The 16365-nt window shown below is 36.4% G+C and overlaps 1 pseudogene; it reads right to left on the reverse strand.

Moving 5' to 3' along the window:
- The window catches only part of LOC128119336 (vomeronasal type-2 receptor 116-like), a 65897-nt pseudogene that overhangs the window by 7705 nt on the left and 41827 nt on the right, over positions 1-16365 (reverse strand).

Genomic DNA, 16365 nt, shown 5'->3' on the forward strand with positions numbered 1-16365 from the left:
TCATGTTTGTTTGCATATATGTTCATGGCCTAAAGATAGTGCTCTAATCCTGAAACTCTCTGAGAATTGGTGGAAACTGTACAATTTGGATCCTGATAAAGAGAAGCTCACTAAATTGATGCTTTGAGTGTGGATAGTTTGAACCTGGTACCAGATGTTTTTCACTTGCTCCTTGATTATCATGTCCCCACATATTTTCCTCTGCCATGGATTTTCACTGTAATACTACCCTACAAGACAAATATCAATAAAATAATTGACTATGGTACACAGTGATCTATACTATGTGTGTTTTTATAGGTTTAGTTCCTTAGACAATTTTATAGTGATAAATGTTGACAAAGGCATTGTATTTGGATCTTATGAAAGACAAAAATCTTATGCAAAGATTGACAAATACACAAGACCAATTCTATCAGTATAAACAAAAATTCCTTAAATTATAGTTGAGAAATGTACATTGAAGGCCAATAACAGAGAAACCAGAAATCAAGAATAATAAAAACATGATTATGGTGCTACTTATTTGTTTGTAGTTCAAAATTTTATGTTAGCTTCCACCAACCTCTGTAAATCCTAAGGCCCATTCTATCATGTCCTCATGTAAGGACAATTGCTGACCAGGTGGAGCAAATGGAGAAAACATCCCTACTTTCAACATGTGTACAAAATGTGTTGGAAAATGGCAATAGTTGAGAATATCATATTCTGCCACTGATTTCCTTTTCTCATCCAAAATCACTTGGTTAGAGTCCAAATGGTAAAAGTGAATATTCCTTAGAAAGGAGTGCAGCTACAAGAGATGAATGGCTCAAGTTAACAAAGAAAGCAATATATGGAAAAGCCCTTCTTGTTTTTTATTTATTACATCACAAGGCAGATTTAGCACAATAATAAATAAAGCATAAAAAGTTCAATAGTATGAAAACCAAAATATCAAAATATTACAAGATTCAGTAAGATAAAACAAAATGTATTATGAATCAGAACATGGTTAACTGTTGTTCATCCAGATCTCAGTAGTGTAGTGAAAGCTTGACATATTCAAAATGTATACAGGACATAAGGATGCTTGTGTATTTATGGATACATAAAATTCACTTTATAAGAGATCATTTGTATACAATACCCATGTTATCTCATCAGCATTTAGACATTCCTAAAGTTATTTTGTATATTGACAGCTCTTCAACAAATTCTAATTGAATCATCATTTTTATAAAGAAAATATTTTCTGCTGAAGATGTTAACTTATTTAAATGACAAAACCCTAGGATCAGGGGAATGGAATACCAGACATGGTTAACGACACCATGCTGGAAAACATGAATTTAATCCTCAGAACCCATGTAATGGAAAAGAAATGACTCTAGCAATTTGTCATCTGATTTCTATGTGAGTGCTGTGAAACCCAGTCCCATGTTTACATTGATGTAGTCACACACACACACACACACACACACACACACACACACACACACACACACATTTGTGCCATCCAAGAAATGTGCTTTACCTTCCAGGGGAAATGCACCAGTCTCTTTACACCTCCTAGTCCCTGAAATTCTACTTGATGAAGAAATAAATCATGAAGAATATGGGCCACAGCATACACAGCATTGTATAGGTTATTACTCTCCTCACTTATGGCCATGTCAATAAGTGGATTAGGTAACATTTCCAAGGAGGCATTGAGTGGACAGTTCTCCAGTTTTGTACAGTCAGACTCAGAAAATGAACAATCAAAAAAGAAAGACCAGAATATAGCTAAGTAAATGTCATTTGGGTATTTCAAGGGGTTAACAGTATGGATAAATTTTCTATAACCTGCTATTTCCTTATGGTGGTGGGAAAACATGAGAGATCCATGAACTGGGTGTAAAAATACACTATGTTTCATTTTGGAAGAATAATATGGTGAGGCCATGACCCAGACTTTTTGTGTCATTAGATATTGTTCTACCATGTAAAAGAATGTCACCAGAGAATCAGAGTCAAAATAGACTATAATCACATTTACTGATGATTTCAAGATGTGATGAAGATGATCCACCTTAATATCTGGAGATAATGATGATCTACCAATTGATATGATTTCCACAAAGGCCACACAGATACTGTTCTTGTCCAATTCTATTCTAAAGTTAGACCAAAACTGAATGCTTCTTTCATCTTCTGAGATACAAAGCCCCACCCAGTTCCAGTGGAAATGGAGGATTAAAGAGGTCATAGCATGGGTCAGAAATGTGTCTTTAGGTGCCATCTGATATATAGAAGTTAAATGGATATTGCCACTCAGGATGGGATCAAAATGCCCAATGGTGAGCTGAAGGAATAAGAGAGTTAATAGTAATATTAAGTAATATTAATAGTAATATGAAGATAAGTCTTACACAATTATGAGACCTGATTTGCACTTAACAATAGCTGTAAGTTTTGGGAAGGAAGATTGGTTCATCTCATAGTTATAGTCACCATCTTTTTCCTCAGAATTTTTGTAATATTAATGATTAGACTCAGATTCAGAAAAAATACATTGTCTTCTACAGCCTCTACCAGTAGTCTATTTCTAATGAAGACCCCTGAGTAATTACATTTAAACATACATTTTGCCTAATGCATAAATCCAGTCTCCACTTTTCATTTTACTCAAGAATATGTCATTATCACTGAACAAATAATCAATTCATTTCACTCTATGGGTACAATACTTACCTGTGGAAATTTGTACATCTCCAGCATTTCTCCAATAAGAGTAGATGCTGTCCATGATGGTCCTGTAATCAATGCTACAGACTTGCTCTCTTTCCTACAGTTGTAATTAGGAATCATTCTGTCAATCCCTGAGATCCACTTTAAAAAGACATACATTGTGTCTGCATCAATAAATGGGATATTATACACATCAAATCCCAAAGTTATATTGGGTAAAATATGAGCATTTCTGTTGATCTCTTCAATGGCAAAGAGAAGGGACAGAAAAAACATATAGGTCTTGGGTTTAATTCTATAAAGATAAGAAAGAATCATTAAGAGGAGAGTGCAAGTCATGATTTTATTTAAGGAAAACATAGTGAGTTTATACATTTGTAGCTCATATATTGACCAATTTAACACATTGAAATTTTATTTTGCTAGCACTTACTAATTGTACAAATTAATGGATTTTATCATTATAGTTAATAGATGTTTATAACATAATTTTGTGTTTTTCAATCTGCTATTAGCAAAATAGTCCTCCCTGTCCTATGGTTCCCCTTCCTCTACTATAAGTTCTCCTTATACTTTGTTCTATTTAGTAGAATAGTTACCATTTTGCTGTGGATATTGCTTTATATGCTGTGAATGTGTTGCTCTGATTGGTTAATAAATAAAGTGCTGATTGGCCAGGCAAGAAGTATAGACAGGACAAAGAGAGAGAAGAATTCTGGGAACAGGAAGGCTGAGTCAGGAGTCATCAGTCAGACACAGAGGAAGCAAGATGTAAAAGTACCAGTAAGCCACAAGCCACAAGCCACGTGGCAACTTATAGATTAATAGAAATGGGTTAATCAAAGATATAAGATAGATAGCAAGAAGACTGCAACAGCTGTATAGTTTATAAGTAATATAAGTCTCTGTATGTTTACTTGGGTCAGAGCGGCTGCAAGAGCCAGGTGGACACAGGAAAACTCCAACTACAAATGGCACCCAATGGCTTGAGTTTCCACCTTAAACCTAAAAATACTTACTTCATGTCTCATGCGGGTGGCAAGATGCTGCAACATGCAGGCTTGAGCTACTCTATGGTGGGTTTGAGACATGTGGACTGAAGCTACACCATGACATATTCCTGCCAAGTTACAGAGTTTTCTGCAAGCTGGGCAACATGGTATATGGTGGATATAGCTTTTGCTGCTGAAAAAAAAAGAGGTTTCTGAGCTACACACTGCTTTGATAGAAGCAAAAACCCACTGCTTCTGAGAGTTGATGGTAAACATGGATTCCAGATCCAGAGCTGGCGGTAAACATACAACCACCATGTTGGGAAGCTGAAGTGGGTGGAGCCAGCAGCCACAGCTGCCGTTTCAGTCCTGTTAATGCTGCAGTTTAAAGCAAGAGGTTCACAACAAGACAGATTCAGATGGAATAGTTTACAATGTGTGGAAAAATGTACATAGGCTTGGAAGGGAGAGAAAAAGTAATGTATGCAGTTATATGAAGTAATAGTTTTAAAAAATAAAGTCTCTAAAGAAAAAGTAAAAGTAATATAAAAATAAGCCATGTAAAGATGGATATCACACAGAGAATCTAGATTGTGTTGTCTTTGGGATTTTTAACTGCAGAAAGACATTTGATTGTAAAGGCTGCTCAGCTAAACCAATATGTATATTTTAAAGGTACCTTGACTTCAAAATTTGGATGTAAGGATATGTTGCTTTGGAAAGGAGGCTCTGCTTTTGTTTCCACAGAAATCAAGAGGCTAAGGATTTGTTCCAGATTAAGATACATCAGGTTTGACTAGCCAAGACCCCCTGAAAGGTCTCCTATGACACCATGGTCCAGATGATCCAACATCCAGAATGGTCTCAAGGCAACTGGCTCAGAAAATACAGCCTTACTGACTACCCTCTAATCATAAAATTTTCTTTGTGTCCCCATAAGAATACAGCACCCTCATCCAGCAGGAAGTAGTAAGAGAAGCTATGCCCAAATTCCCAAATATACCAAGCTGTCTTCGGAGATGGAATTGGCTCACTCCTTCTCTAAATCCAAGCATACTGCTAAAAGGAAAGGTTGAGAGATTCTTCTTTCCCATATTGGAGAGCCCTCTGGTGTGAGACAGAGAAAAATCAGTATTTTTATTTAAAACAGTTTGATTATAAATGTAATCTCTTTCTAAAGAAAAAAAATCAGGTAGTATAGATATGATAGGATGAAAGGGTAAATTAATGAACCTACTTTTAAAGAGCAACAACTTGTTTAGAAATGTTTTACATTGCTATGGTTTTTAGTTTATTGATACAAGTTTAAACTTAATTTTGTTATTATATATATATATATATATATATATATTTCTACTCTCATTTGAGGTATACATTTATGTAACTCATTTAAATTGTAATGGATAATTAAATAATACAGATTAATAATTAGTCTTCTATGATAGTCAAACATAGTCATGTTAAGTTTTCTAGGTATACATAGATATAATTCAATTAGGTAGGTAATCTTCAGACACTTCAAAGACATACAGAATACAGCATTTAATATGTTTTAAAAATTTAGACTTTCTGGACAATGAGACATGTCTGCTCCTGGCAGCACTGATTTACTTCAGAGAGGAGGATGGGCATTGAAAACACTCTATATGGAGTTTATGTTCTTCTTGGCAAAAATAGCCATTTGGGCAAGAAACTGTTCTTGCCTGGACTGCTTGATCAACTGGACATACAGGACCCATAGGAAAGTGACCACTGAACTTTGCTTGGTGAAATGGTCCTTCAGGTTCCTGCTTCACAGAGGAAACTGCCACACATTCTACAGGACACTGAGAAAAGTGACTGAGAGACTCCAGGCCTATGGGCTGAAGACAGATGCTCCAACTTTACAGAGGAACTTTGGATGACTGTCCAGGCTGCCAGATGTCTCTGTCTACTCTTGCAAGACTCCCAAAAGTTGCTTGCGTCCTTCTCCTATTTTTCAGGTAATATTATATCCTTCTGAGGTCTTTGATATAGCTGAAGACTAGATAGTTATAATTTCCTTAGTTATGGTAAAAGATAGGTTAGATATGAAACCTTAGACTCACAAATATAGGCTAGATAGTATATCTTTTTTAATTTTACCAAATACAAGTAGACTAGATATTATAAATAGACTAGATATTGTAACTATAATTCCTGCTTGATAATTGTTGTGTTGTATGTAATTTTACTATGTTAAAGTTAAAACCTTCTTTTTTGAAAAAAAAAGAAAAGGGGAAGTGCTATGGATATTGTTTTGTATGCTGTGAATGTGTTGCTCTGATTGGTTAATAAAAGTACTGATTGGCCAGGAGCCAGGCAGGAAGTATAGGCGGGACAAAGAGAGAAGAGAATTCTGGGAACAGGAAGGCTGAGTCAGGAGTTGCCAGCCAGACACAGAGGAAGCAAGATGTAAAAGTACTGGTAAGCAACAAGCCACATGGCAACTTATAGATGAATAAAAAATGGGTTAATTTAAGATATAAGAACTAGATAACAAGAAGCCTGTCACAGCCACACAGTTTATAAGTAATATAAGTCTCTGTGTGTTTACTTGGATCAGAGTGGCTGCAAGAGCCAGGTGGACACAGGAAAACTTCAACTACACTGTTTTGTGTATACATACTGATAACTGAAAGACTAGATACTGCTGATTCCATTTAGTTTTGCTCATAATGTATGCATATGCATATATGTGAATATGAGTTATTAATCATATATATTTAATTTATATATGTTTTTAGGACTGAGTAGTGAGTATTGGATAACCAATTAGGTGACTCATTCTCGTCAAAGACTGATTTTCCTTCTCCTGGCAGTCTCTAATTACCTGTAGGACAGGGTCTAGGGATTAATGGTATTTTCTCTACTCATGTGGCTGTGTCTTCTAGTGCTGTCATTACTCAAGCCTTGTTTAGGCTACCATACAATTGAGAGTTCATTTGAACAGCTTTCCTTCCTGTGTAGAGTATACAGTCTCACAAAAGATGTTCTCATCCTCTGTCTTTTAGAATACTTCTAATCCCTCTTCCATGGTATTTCCCAGACATATATATATATATAGGAATTGAAGATATATTTATTAATTGGGTTTACACACCCCTTAGTCACTTGTTCTCTGTATACCAGCAAGCTGTGGATTTCTATAATTTACTTTTCTGTATCTATTGCAAAAAGAAATTTCTTCAATGAAGATTGAGAGTGAAAACTACATTTATCTGTAAGTACAAGAGTAAGTAAGTATTTAGAATGTGGTTAGAAATGATACTGGATTAAGAAAGAGTTAACTATCTCCCCTGTGTTTCATACTCTGGCCCACAACTCTAATTGTCTTACCAGAGGCTGTATAGATCTAGGAAACCTATTCCTAGACTGAACCCTCTCCATGGGGCTGCACACTCCCACCCACAGCTCCAGCTTCTTTACCAGGTTGATCCAATGGAACCCAGGTAAGACACCACCCACTGTCCACCAACACTCCATAAAGCCTACCCTACAGCTCCAGGCTGTACTCCCTTGACTGGGCTCCATAATCTGTCCCACAACTTTGGCACAAAACTTCTGCTTAACCCGAGAAAAGCCTGATTCTAGGGAACCTAGGTCAGATAATGTCCACTACCAATTAACAATCTCTAAAGCTGGTCCAACAGCCCCCAGCTGTATCCTCTCTCCTGAGATCCATATCCCAGCCCACAACTTCTGCAGAAAACTTCTGCTTTACTGGAAACTATACCATTACAGAAATCACAGAAACCAAGCAGGTACCCAGAACCCCAGAGGCCACAGAGGTTCTTGGAGCCTCAGAAGTAAAGTTTTCATCCAAAAACTCAGAGGTCTTGAAGGTGACAAAAACAAAAGCAGAGACATCCTCCTCAACCTGAAGACTCACTAATTACCAGAACCCATTGCCTCATAGGCCAGAAGACCAGAAATGAAACAGAAATCAAGGAACAAAACACTCATCTAACAAAGACAAACTCAGGAAGCAACAACTAGAGCTATAGTCATCTCAGATGCCTACATGCTGGTATAAGAACACAATTAACAACAGAAAGGGCCATATGGCATCACCAGAGCCCAGTTATCCTATGACAACAAGAAATGAACATTCCAACCCAGCTGAATCACAAGAAAATGACCTTAAGAATTACTTTATGACGATAATAGCATCTTTAAAGAGGAATGAAAGCATCTCCTAAAGAAATTGAGGAAAAGGCAAGCAAAAACAATTGGATAAAATCAATAAACCTCTTGGAGAAAGCCAAGAAAAAAACAAACAGGTGAAGGAAGCTGTTCAAGACCTGAAAATGGAAATAGAAGCATAAAGAAGACACAAATAGAGGGAATTCTGGAAATGGAAAATGTGGGCAAGAGAACAGGAAATAAAAATGCAACCATCACCAACAGAATACAAGAGATCGAAGAAACAGTATCAGGCATTGAAGATACAATAGAACAAACATATTCTTTGGTCAAAGAAAATGTTAAATCTACAAAATTTGTAACACAAAAAAATTCAGGAAATCTGGGACACGATGAAAGGACCAAACATAACAATAGAAGGAAAATTCCCACTCAAAGACTCAGAAAATATATTCAACAAAATCATAGAAGAAAATTTTTCTTACCTAAAAACATACATTTTTATACAGATAACTGATATTGAGTTAACAGAAAACTAAATAGATTGAACCAGAAAAAAGTCCCTATGGCATATAATAAAGGCATTAAACATACAGATTAAAGAAAGAATATTGAAAGCTGCAAAGGAAAAAGGCCAAGTAATTTATAAAGGCAGATGCATTGGAATTACACTAGTCTTCTTATCGGAGAGCACAAAAGCCAGAATGGCCTGGAAAGATGTCTTGCATACTCTAAGAGACAATGGATACCAGCCAAGACTACCAACAAAACTTTCAATCACCATAGATGGAGAGAGAAACAAGATATTTCTTGACAAAGTCAAATTTAAGCAATATCTCTCCACAAATCCAACCCTACAGAATGTAACAGAAAGAAAACACAAACCCAAGGGGGTTTATATCCACAAAATCACAGGCAATATATAATTTCACACCAGCAAAATACAAGGAAGGGAAATCTAACACATACACACACACACACACACACACACACACACACACACACACACACATACACACACACACACTACCACCAACACAATAACAAGAATTAATAATCATTGGTTATTAATATCTCTCAATATCAGTGGACTCAATTTATCAATAAAAAGGCTAACAGAATAGATACCATCCTGCTGCACTCAAAAAATAAACCTTAACACCAAAGGTAAACATTACCTCAGAGTAAAGAATTGGAAAAGATTTTTCAAGCAAATGAACCAAAGAAGCAAGCTGGTGTAGCTATTCTAACCGAAGAAAATATACTTCCAACAAAATTAATCAAAAGATATTTTAAAAGGACATTTCATACTCATCAAAGGAAATATCCACAAAGATGATGTCTCAATTCTGAACATCTATGTCCCAAACACAAGGACATCCATATTTGTCAAAGATAACCTGTCAAAGTTTAAATCACATATTGAACTTCACACATTGGAGGAGATTTCAGCACCACACTCACACTAGTGTACAGGTCATCCAGATAAAAAAATAAAAAGAGAAATAATGGAACTAACAGACATTTTGACACAAATGGAGCTGACAGAAGCTATAGAACATTTTATAGGAACACAAAAGACAATACCTTCTACTCAGCACCTCATGGAACATTCTCCAAAATTGACCATATACTTGGTCACAGAGCAAGTCTCAACAGATACAAGAAAATTCAAATATACCACTGTTCCTTATCAGACCACTGTGGATTAAAGTTTTAGTTCAACAAGAGAAATGGCAAAAAGCCTGCAAACTTATGGAAACTGAACAACTTTCCAGTCTATCACCACTCGGTCAAGGAACAAATAAAAAAATTAAGACATCCTAGAGTTCAATGAAGATGAATCACAACACAGCCAAATTTATGGGACACAATGAAAGTGGTTCTAAGAGGAAAGTTCATAGCACTAAGGGCCTTCATAAAGAAATTAGAGAGATCTCATGCAATAGACCAAACAGCACACTTACAAACTCTAGAACAAAAGAAGCAAATGCACCCAAGAGGAGTAGACTGCAGGAATCAAAGTGAGGGCTGAAATCAATAAAATAGAAACAAACAGAACAATACAAAAATTAATGAAACAAAGATATGGTTCTTCACAAAAAATCAGCAAGATAGGAAACCCCCAATACAAACTAACTAAAAGTAGACAGTGGATATCCAAATTTTAAAAATGAGAAATGTAAAGAGGGATATAACAGCAGTTATCAAGGGACTCCTAAGAATCATTAGGTCAGATGTCAAAAACGTATACTTCACAAAATTGGAAATTCTAAAAGAAAAAAAGGATAACTTCCTCAATAAATACCACTAACCAAAGTAAAATCAAGGTCAGATAAACAACTTAAATATAACTAAAATCCCTAAGGAAATAGACGGAGTTGTTAAAATCTCCCAAGCAAAAAAAGGCCTGGGCCAGATGGTTTTAGCACAAAATTCCACCAGACCTTCAAAGAAGAGCTACAACTGACACTACTTAAATTATTTCATAAAATAGAAAGAGAAATAACATTGCAAATTCATTTTATGAAGCCAGAGTCACCCTGACACCCAAACCACATGAAGATTCAACAAATAAAGAGAATTCTGGACCAATTTGCCTCGTGAATATTGATGCAAAATACTCAATAAAATATTTGCAAAGTGAATCCAAAGACACATAATAAAGATAATCCACCATGATCAAGTAAGCTTCATCCCAGAGATACAGGGATGGTTCAACATACAAAAATCTGTCAATGTAATCCACCATATAAGCAAACTGAAAAAAAATCATGGTCATTAGATACAAAAAAGGCTTTTGACAAAATCTAATGACCCTTCATAATAAAAGTCTCGGAAAGACCAACAATTCAGGGGTCATACCCAAACATAATAAATGCAGGTTACAGCAAGTCTATAGCCAACACTTAAATGGAGAGAAATTCAACACAATTCCAGTAAGATCAGGAACAAGACAAGGCTGTCCAGTCTTTTCACATGTATTCAATATAGTACTGAAAGTTCTAGCTAGAGCAACAAGAGAACTAAAATAAATCAAGGGAATACAAATTAGAAACGAGGAAATCAAAATATTTCTATTGGCAGATGATATGTGATTATATATAAGTGATCCCAAAAATTCTATCAGAGAACTGCTACAGTTGATGAACACCTTCAGGGAAGTGGCTGGATATAATATTAACTCAAAAAAAAAATCAGGATCTCCCACAACATGTTGCAAAGAAATCAAGAAACAACAACCTTTACAATAGTCTCAAATAATATGAAATATCTTGGAGCAACTTTAATCAAGCAAGTGAAGACCTGTATCCCAAGAACTTCAAGTCTTTGAAGAAAGAAATTGAAGAAGACACCATGCTGTGAATATCGGTCTGTATAAATAAAACACTGACTGGCCAGTGGCCAGGCAGGAAGTATAGGCGGGACAAGGAGAGAGGAGAATTCTGGGAAGTGGAAGGCTGAGTGAGGGAGTCACTGCCAGCCGCCGCCATGACAAGCAGCATGTAAAGACACCGGTAAGCCATGAGCCACATGGCAAGGTATAGATTTATAGAAATGGATTAATTTAAGATATAAGAACAGTTAGCAAGAAGCCTGCTATGGCCATACAGTTTGTAAGCAATATAAGTCTCTGTGTTTACTTGGTTGGGTCTGAGAGGCTGTGGGACTGGTGGGTGACAGAGATTTGTCCTGACTGTGGGCAAGGCAGGAAAACTCTAGCTACAATACCATAAGATGGAAATATGTTCCAGGCTTATGGATAAGTAAGAATAACATTATAAAAATGGTCTGTGCCACATGAGCAGGCTACAGATGCCTTTATAGCAAGTGTGGTTCAGTTTGGTGGTGAGTCTCAAAGGAAGTAGATGGTATAAGAGGAAAATACCAGGCAAGTGGTAAAAGGATGAGGGTACTACAATTCAGGAGGTATGAAGGCAGATAGTAAATGTAGCCTACATGAATTATTGTCATGGGTAGTGTCTATATGGTCCCATAAGAAAGCAGGCCATGTTTTGGTGGTACTTTCATAAGAAGGGAGATGGATTGTGAAGAGAATATCATCTAAGTCAAGCAACAGCAGGATTATGGATATCAACATCTATACTTAGATAATAAATCATAGCTCTGTGGACTAAGAATTTGAGAACATAATGTGTTATTAGGTTTATGTGAGTTCAGGAAGGTGCATCTGTTAGAGATGAGATTTTTGTCCTCCTGAGCACTAAGGGTTATTATCATTTCACCACATAAATACATATAAATACTAAATCACAGAATCAGAAAATGAACACACACCTCAATCCCTATTTTCTTATTTGATTTCTCAGCTGCTATATTGAGAAAACTAAATGTTTCCTATATAACTCCCCTAATACTGGATATGTGGTTAAATAGCTGCCGTAGCTATCTAATTTATAACTGAAATTTAGACAACCATGTAGCCATTTGAGCCTATCTATTTCAACATTTGACTATTTCATGATAAAATTTTATGTCCTAATTTATGCAAGGTAAAATATTATGATATTTCACTTGAAGGAAAAATAACTATTACAAAAATGAACACTGAATAACAACTCAAATCATATTTTGGCTATGTTTTTACTTTTATTTACTTGTGGATGTTAGTGTATCTTTGTTTCTGTCTTTGAGGACAAGACATGTGAGTACCAAAACACAAATAGAGATAGCCAAGAACATCTTTCAGAAATTGTTTTCTTCCTTTTTTAAATTAAATTTTCTTCATTCATTTTACATACCAACCCCAGAACCCCCTCATCCCCCCTCCTGCTCCTCCATGCCTTCCCCCTGACAACCTCTCACTCTCTCCTCCAAAAGGGTAAGTCCTCTCATGGGGGACAGCAAAGCCTGGCAAATTCAGTTGATGCAGGGCCAACCCCCTTCCCCTTGCATCAAGAGTGAGCAAGGTGTCTGACCATAGGTAATAGGATCCAGAAAGCCAGCTCATGCACCAGAGATAGATCCTGATCACCCTCAAACAGAACATGCTACACAATGGTCTTCTGCATGCAGAGGTATAGTACAGTCCCATGCAGGTTCCACAGCAGTTGTTCTAAAGTTTGTGAGTTCCTATGAGCTCAGTTCAGTTGTCTCTGTAGATTTCCCCATCATGACCTTCACCCTCCTTTGCTCTTAAAATCCCTCATCCCTCTCTACTACTGGGCTTCTGGAGCTTGGCCTGGTGCTTGGTTGTGGATGTCTGCATCTGCTTCCATCAGTTACTGCATGAAGGCTCTATGATGACAAGGCATTCACCAATCTGATCATTTTAGGCCAGAACAGGTACCCTCTCCACTATTGCTAGGAGTTTTTCTTCTGGATTGCTGGAAATTTCCCAAGTACCAGGTTTCTCCATACCCCATAATGTCTCCATCTATCAAAATATCTCTTTCATTGCTCTCCCACTCCATCCCTCCCACAGCTCGACCTTCCCATTCCCACATGTTCTCATCACCCCTCCCCTCCCCTCTATTGCCTTCACTCATCCCCAGTTACTCATGGATTTCTGCTGTTTCTCCTTCCCAAGACATGTCTAGCTTCTCTGGAGCTGTGGGTTATAGTCTGGTTATCTTTTACATTACATCTAGTATCCACTTATGAGTGACTACTTACCATGTTTATCTTTCTGAGTCTCAGATATATCACTGAAGATACTTTCTAGTTCCATCCATTTTCCAGCAAATTTCATGATGTCATTGGTTTTGACAGTTGAGTAATGCACTATTGTGTATGTGTACCACATTTTCTGTATCCATTCTTTGGTTGAGAGGCATTTAAGTTGCTTCCAGGTTCTGGTTATTACAAATAATGCTGTTATAAACATAGTTGAGCAAGTGTCCTTGTGGTATGGTTGAGCATCCCTTGGGTATATGCCCAAGAGTGGTATCATTGGGTCTTGAGGTAGATTTTCTTAGAAACTGCTGTACTGATTTCCAAAATGGCTGTACAAGTTTGCACTCCCACCAACAGTGGAGGAGTGTTCCCTTCTCTCCACACCCTCTTCAATATAAACTGTCATCAGTGTTTTTGATCTTAGCCATTCTGACAGGTGTAAGATGGTATCTCAGAGTCCTTTTGACTTGTATTTCTCTGATGTCTAAGGATGTTGAGTAATCCTTTAAATGTCTTTTGGACACCTGAGATCCTTCTGTTGAGAATTCTCTGTTTAGATCTGTAACCCATTTTTTAAATTGTATTGGTTAGTATTTTACTGTCTAGTGTCTTGAGTTCTTTATATATTTTGGAGATCAGTCCTCTGTCAGATGTGGGTTATTAAAGATTTTTTTCTCATTCTGTAAGCTGTTGTTTTTTCTTATTTACTGTGTCCTTTGCCTTACAGAAGCTTCTCAGTTTTAGGAGGTCACATTTATGAATTGTTGCTCTGAGTGTATGTGCTACTGGTGCTATATTTAGGAAGTGTTCTCCTGTGCCAATGCATTCAAAGCTACTTCTTACTTTTTCCTCTATCAGGTTCAATGTAGCTGGATTTATGTTGAGGTCTTTGATCCACATGGACTTGAGTTTTGTACATGGCAACAGATATGGATCTATTTGCAATCCTCTACATGTTGACATCCAGTTATGCCAGCACCATTTGTTGAAGATGCCTTTTTTTCCATGGTACAGTTTTGGCTTCTTTGTCAAAAATCAGGTCTTCATATGTGTGTGGATTAATGTCAGGATCTTCAATTCAATTCCATTGGTCCATTTGTCAGTTTTTATGCCAATGCCAAGCTGTTTTTATTACTATAGCTCTATAGTAGAGCTTGAAGTCAGGGATGGTGATGCCTCCAGGAATTGCTTTATTGTAAAGGACTGTTTTAGTTATCCTGTTTTGTTTTCTTTTCTTTTTTACCATATGAAGGTTAAGTATTGTTCTTTAGAGGTCTGTGAAGAATTGTGTTGGAATTTTGATGGGGGATTGCATTGAATCTGTAGATTGCTTTTGGTCAGATTGTCATTTTTATTATGTTTGTTCTACCTATCCATGAACATGGAAGATCTTTCCATTTTCTGATATCTTTTTCAGTTTCTTTCTTCAAAGACTTAATGTTATGTTCTTGTCATAAAGGTCTTTCATTTGTTTGGTTAGAGTTACTGAAGGTATTTTATATTATTTGTAGCTATTGTAAAAAAATGATGTTTCTCTGATTTTCTTTCTCAGCCCTTTTATCATTTGTATATAAGATGCTTACTGATTTTATTTTAGTTAATCTTGAATCCTCCCACATTACTGAAGGTGTTTATCAGCTGTAGGAGTTTCCTGGTAGAATTTTGGGGGCCACTTGTCTATACTATCATGTCATCTGCAAATAGTAAAAGTTTGACTTCTTCCTTTCCATTTTGTATCCCCTTGATCTCCTTTTGTTGTCTTATTGCTCTATCTAGGACTTTGACTACTATACTGAATAGAAATGGGGAGAGTGGACAGCCTTGTCTTGTTCCTAATTTTAGTAGAATTGCTTTGAATTTCTCTCCATTTAATTTAATGTTGGCTGTCTGCTTGCAGTAAATTGCCTTTATTATGTTTAGATTTGTTCCTTGTATTCCTGATCTCTCCAAGATCTTTATCATGAAAGGGTGTTGGATTTTGTCAAAGGCTTTTTCAGCATCTAATGAGATGATCTTGTGATTTTTTTCTTTCAGTTTGTTTATATGGTGTATTACATTGACAGATTTTTATATGTTGAACTATCCTTGCATCTCTGGGATGAAGCCTTCTTGATCATGGTGGATAATTTCTTTGATGTGTTCTTGGATTCAGTTTGCCAGTATTTTATTGAATATTCTTGCATCAAAGTTCATGAGGGAGATTGGTCTGTGATTCTCTTTCTTTATTGCATCTTTATGTGGTTTGGGTATCAGGGTAACTGTAGCCTCATAGAAGAGTTTGACAATGTTCCTTCTGTTTCTACTGTGTGGAACAATTTGAGAAGTATTGGTATTAGTTCTTCTTTGAAATTCACTTAGCATTTTGCACTAAAACCAACTGGCCCCGGGCTTTTTTTGTTTGGGAGACTTTTAATGTCTGCTTCTATTTCCATAGGAGTTATAGGTCTATTAAAATTGTTTATCTGGTCTTGATTTAATTGAATATGTGGTACCTATCCAGAAAGTTGACCATTTCTTTTAGATTTTTCCAATTTTGTGGAGTACAGGTTTTTGAAGTATGACCTGATGATTTTCTGAATTTCCTCATTGTCAGTTGTTATGTCTCCCTTTTCATTTCTGATTTTGTTAATTTGGATATTCTCCCTCTGCCTATTGGTTAGTTTGGGTAAGGATTTGTTTATCTTGTTGATTTTCTCAAAGAATCAACCCTTTGTTTTATTAATTCTTTGTGCTGTTTTATCTGTTTCTATTTTATTGATTTCAGCCCTTAATTTGATTATTTCCTGGCATCTACTCCTCCTGGGTGAGTGAGTCTGCTTCTTTTTGTCCTAGACTTTTCAGGTGTTCTATTAAGTTGCTA

Source organism: Peromyscus californicus, unplaced genomic scaffold (assembly GCF_007827085.1).
Source record: "Peromyscus californicus insignis strain IS unplaced genomic scaffold, ASM782708v3 Scaffold_23__1_contigs__length_62951481, whole genome shotgun sequence".
In the NCBI taxonomy this organism is placed as follows: domain Eukaryota; kingdom Metazoa; phylum Chordata; class Mammalia; order Rodentia; family Cricetidae; genus Peromyscus; species Peromyscus californicus.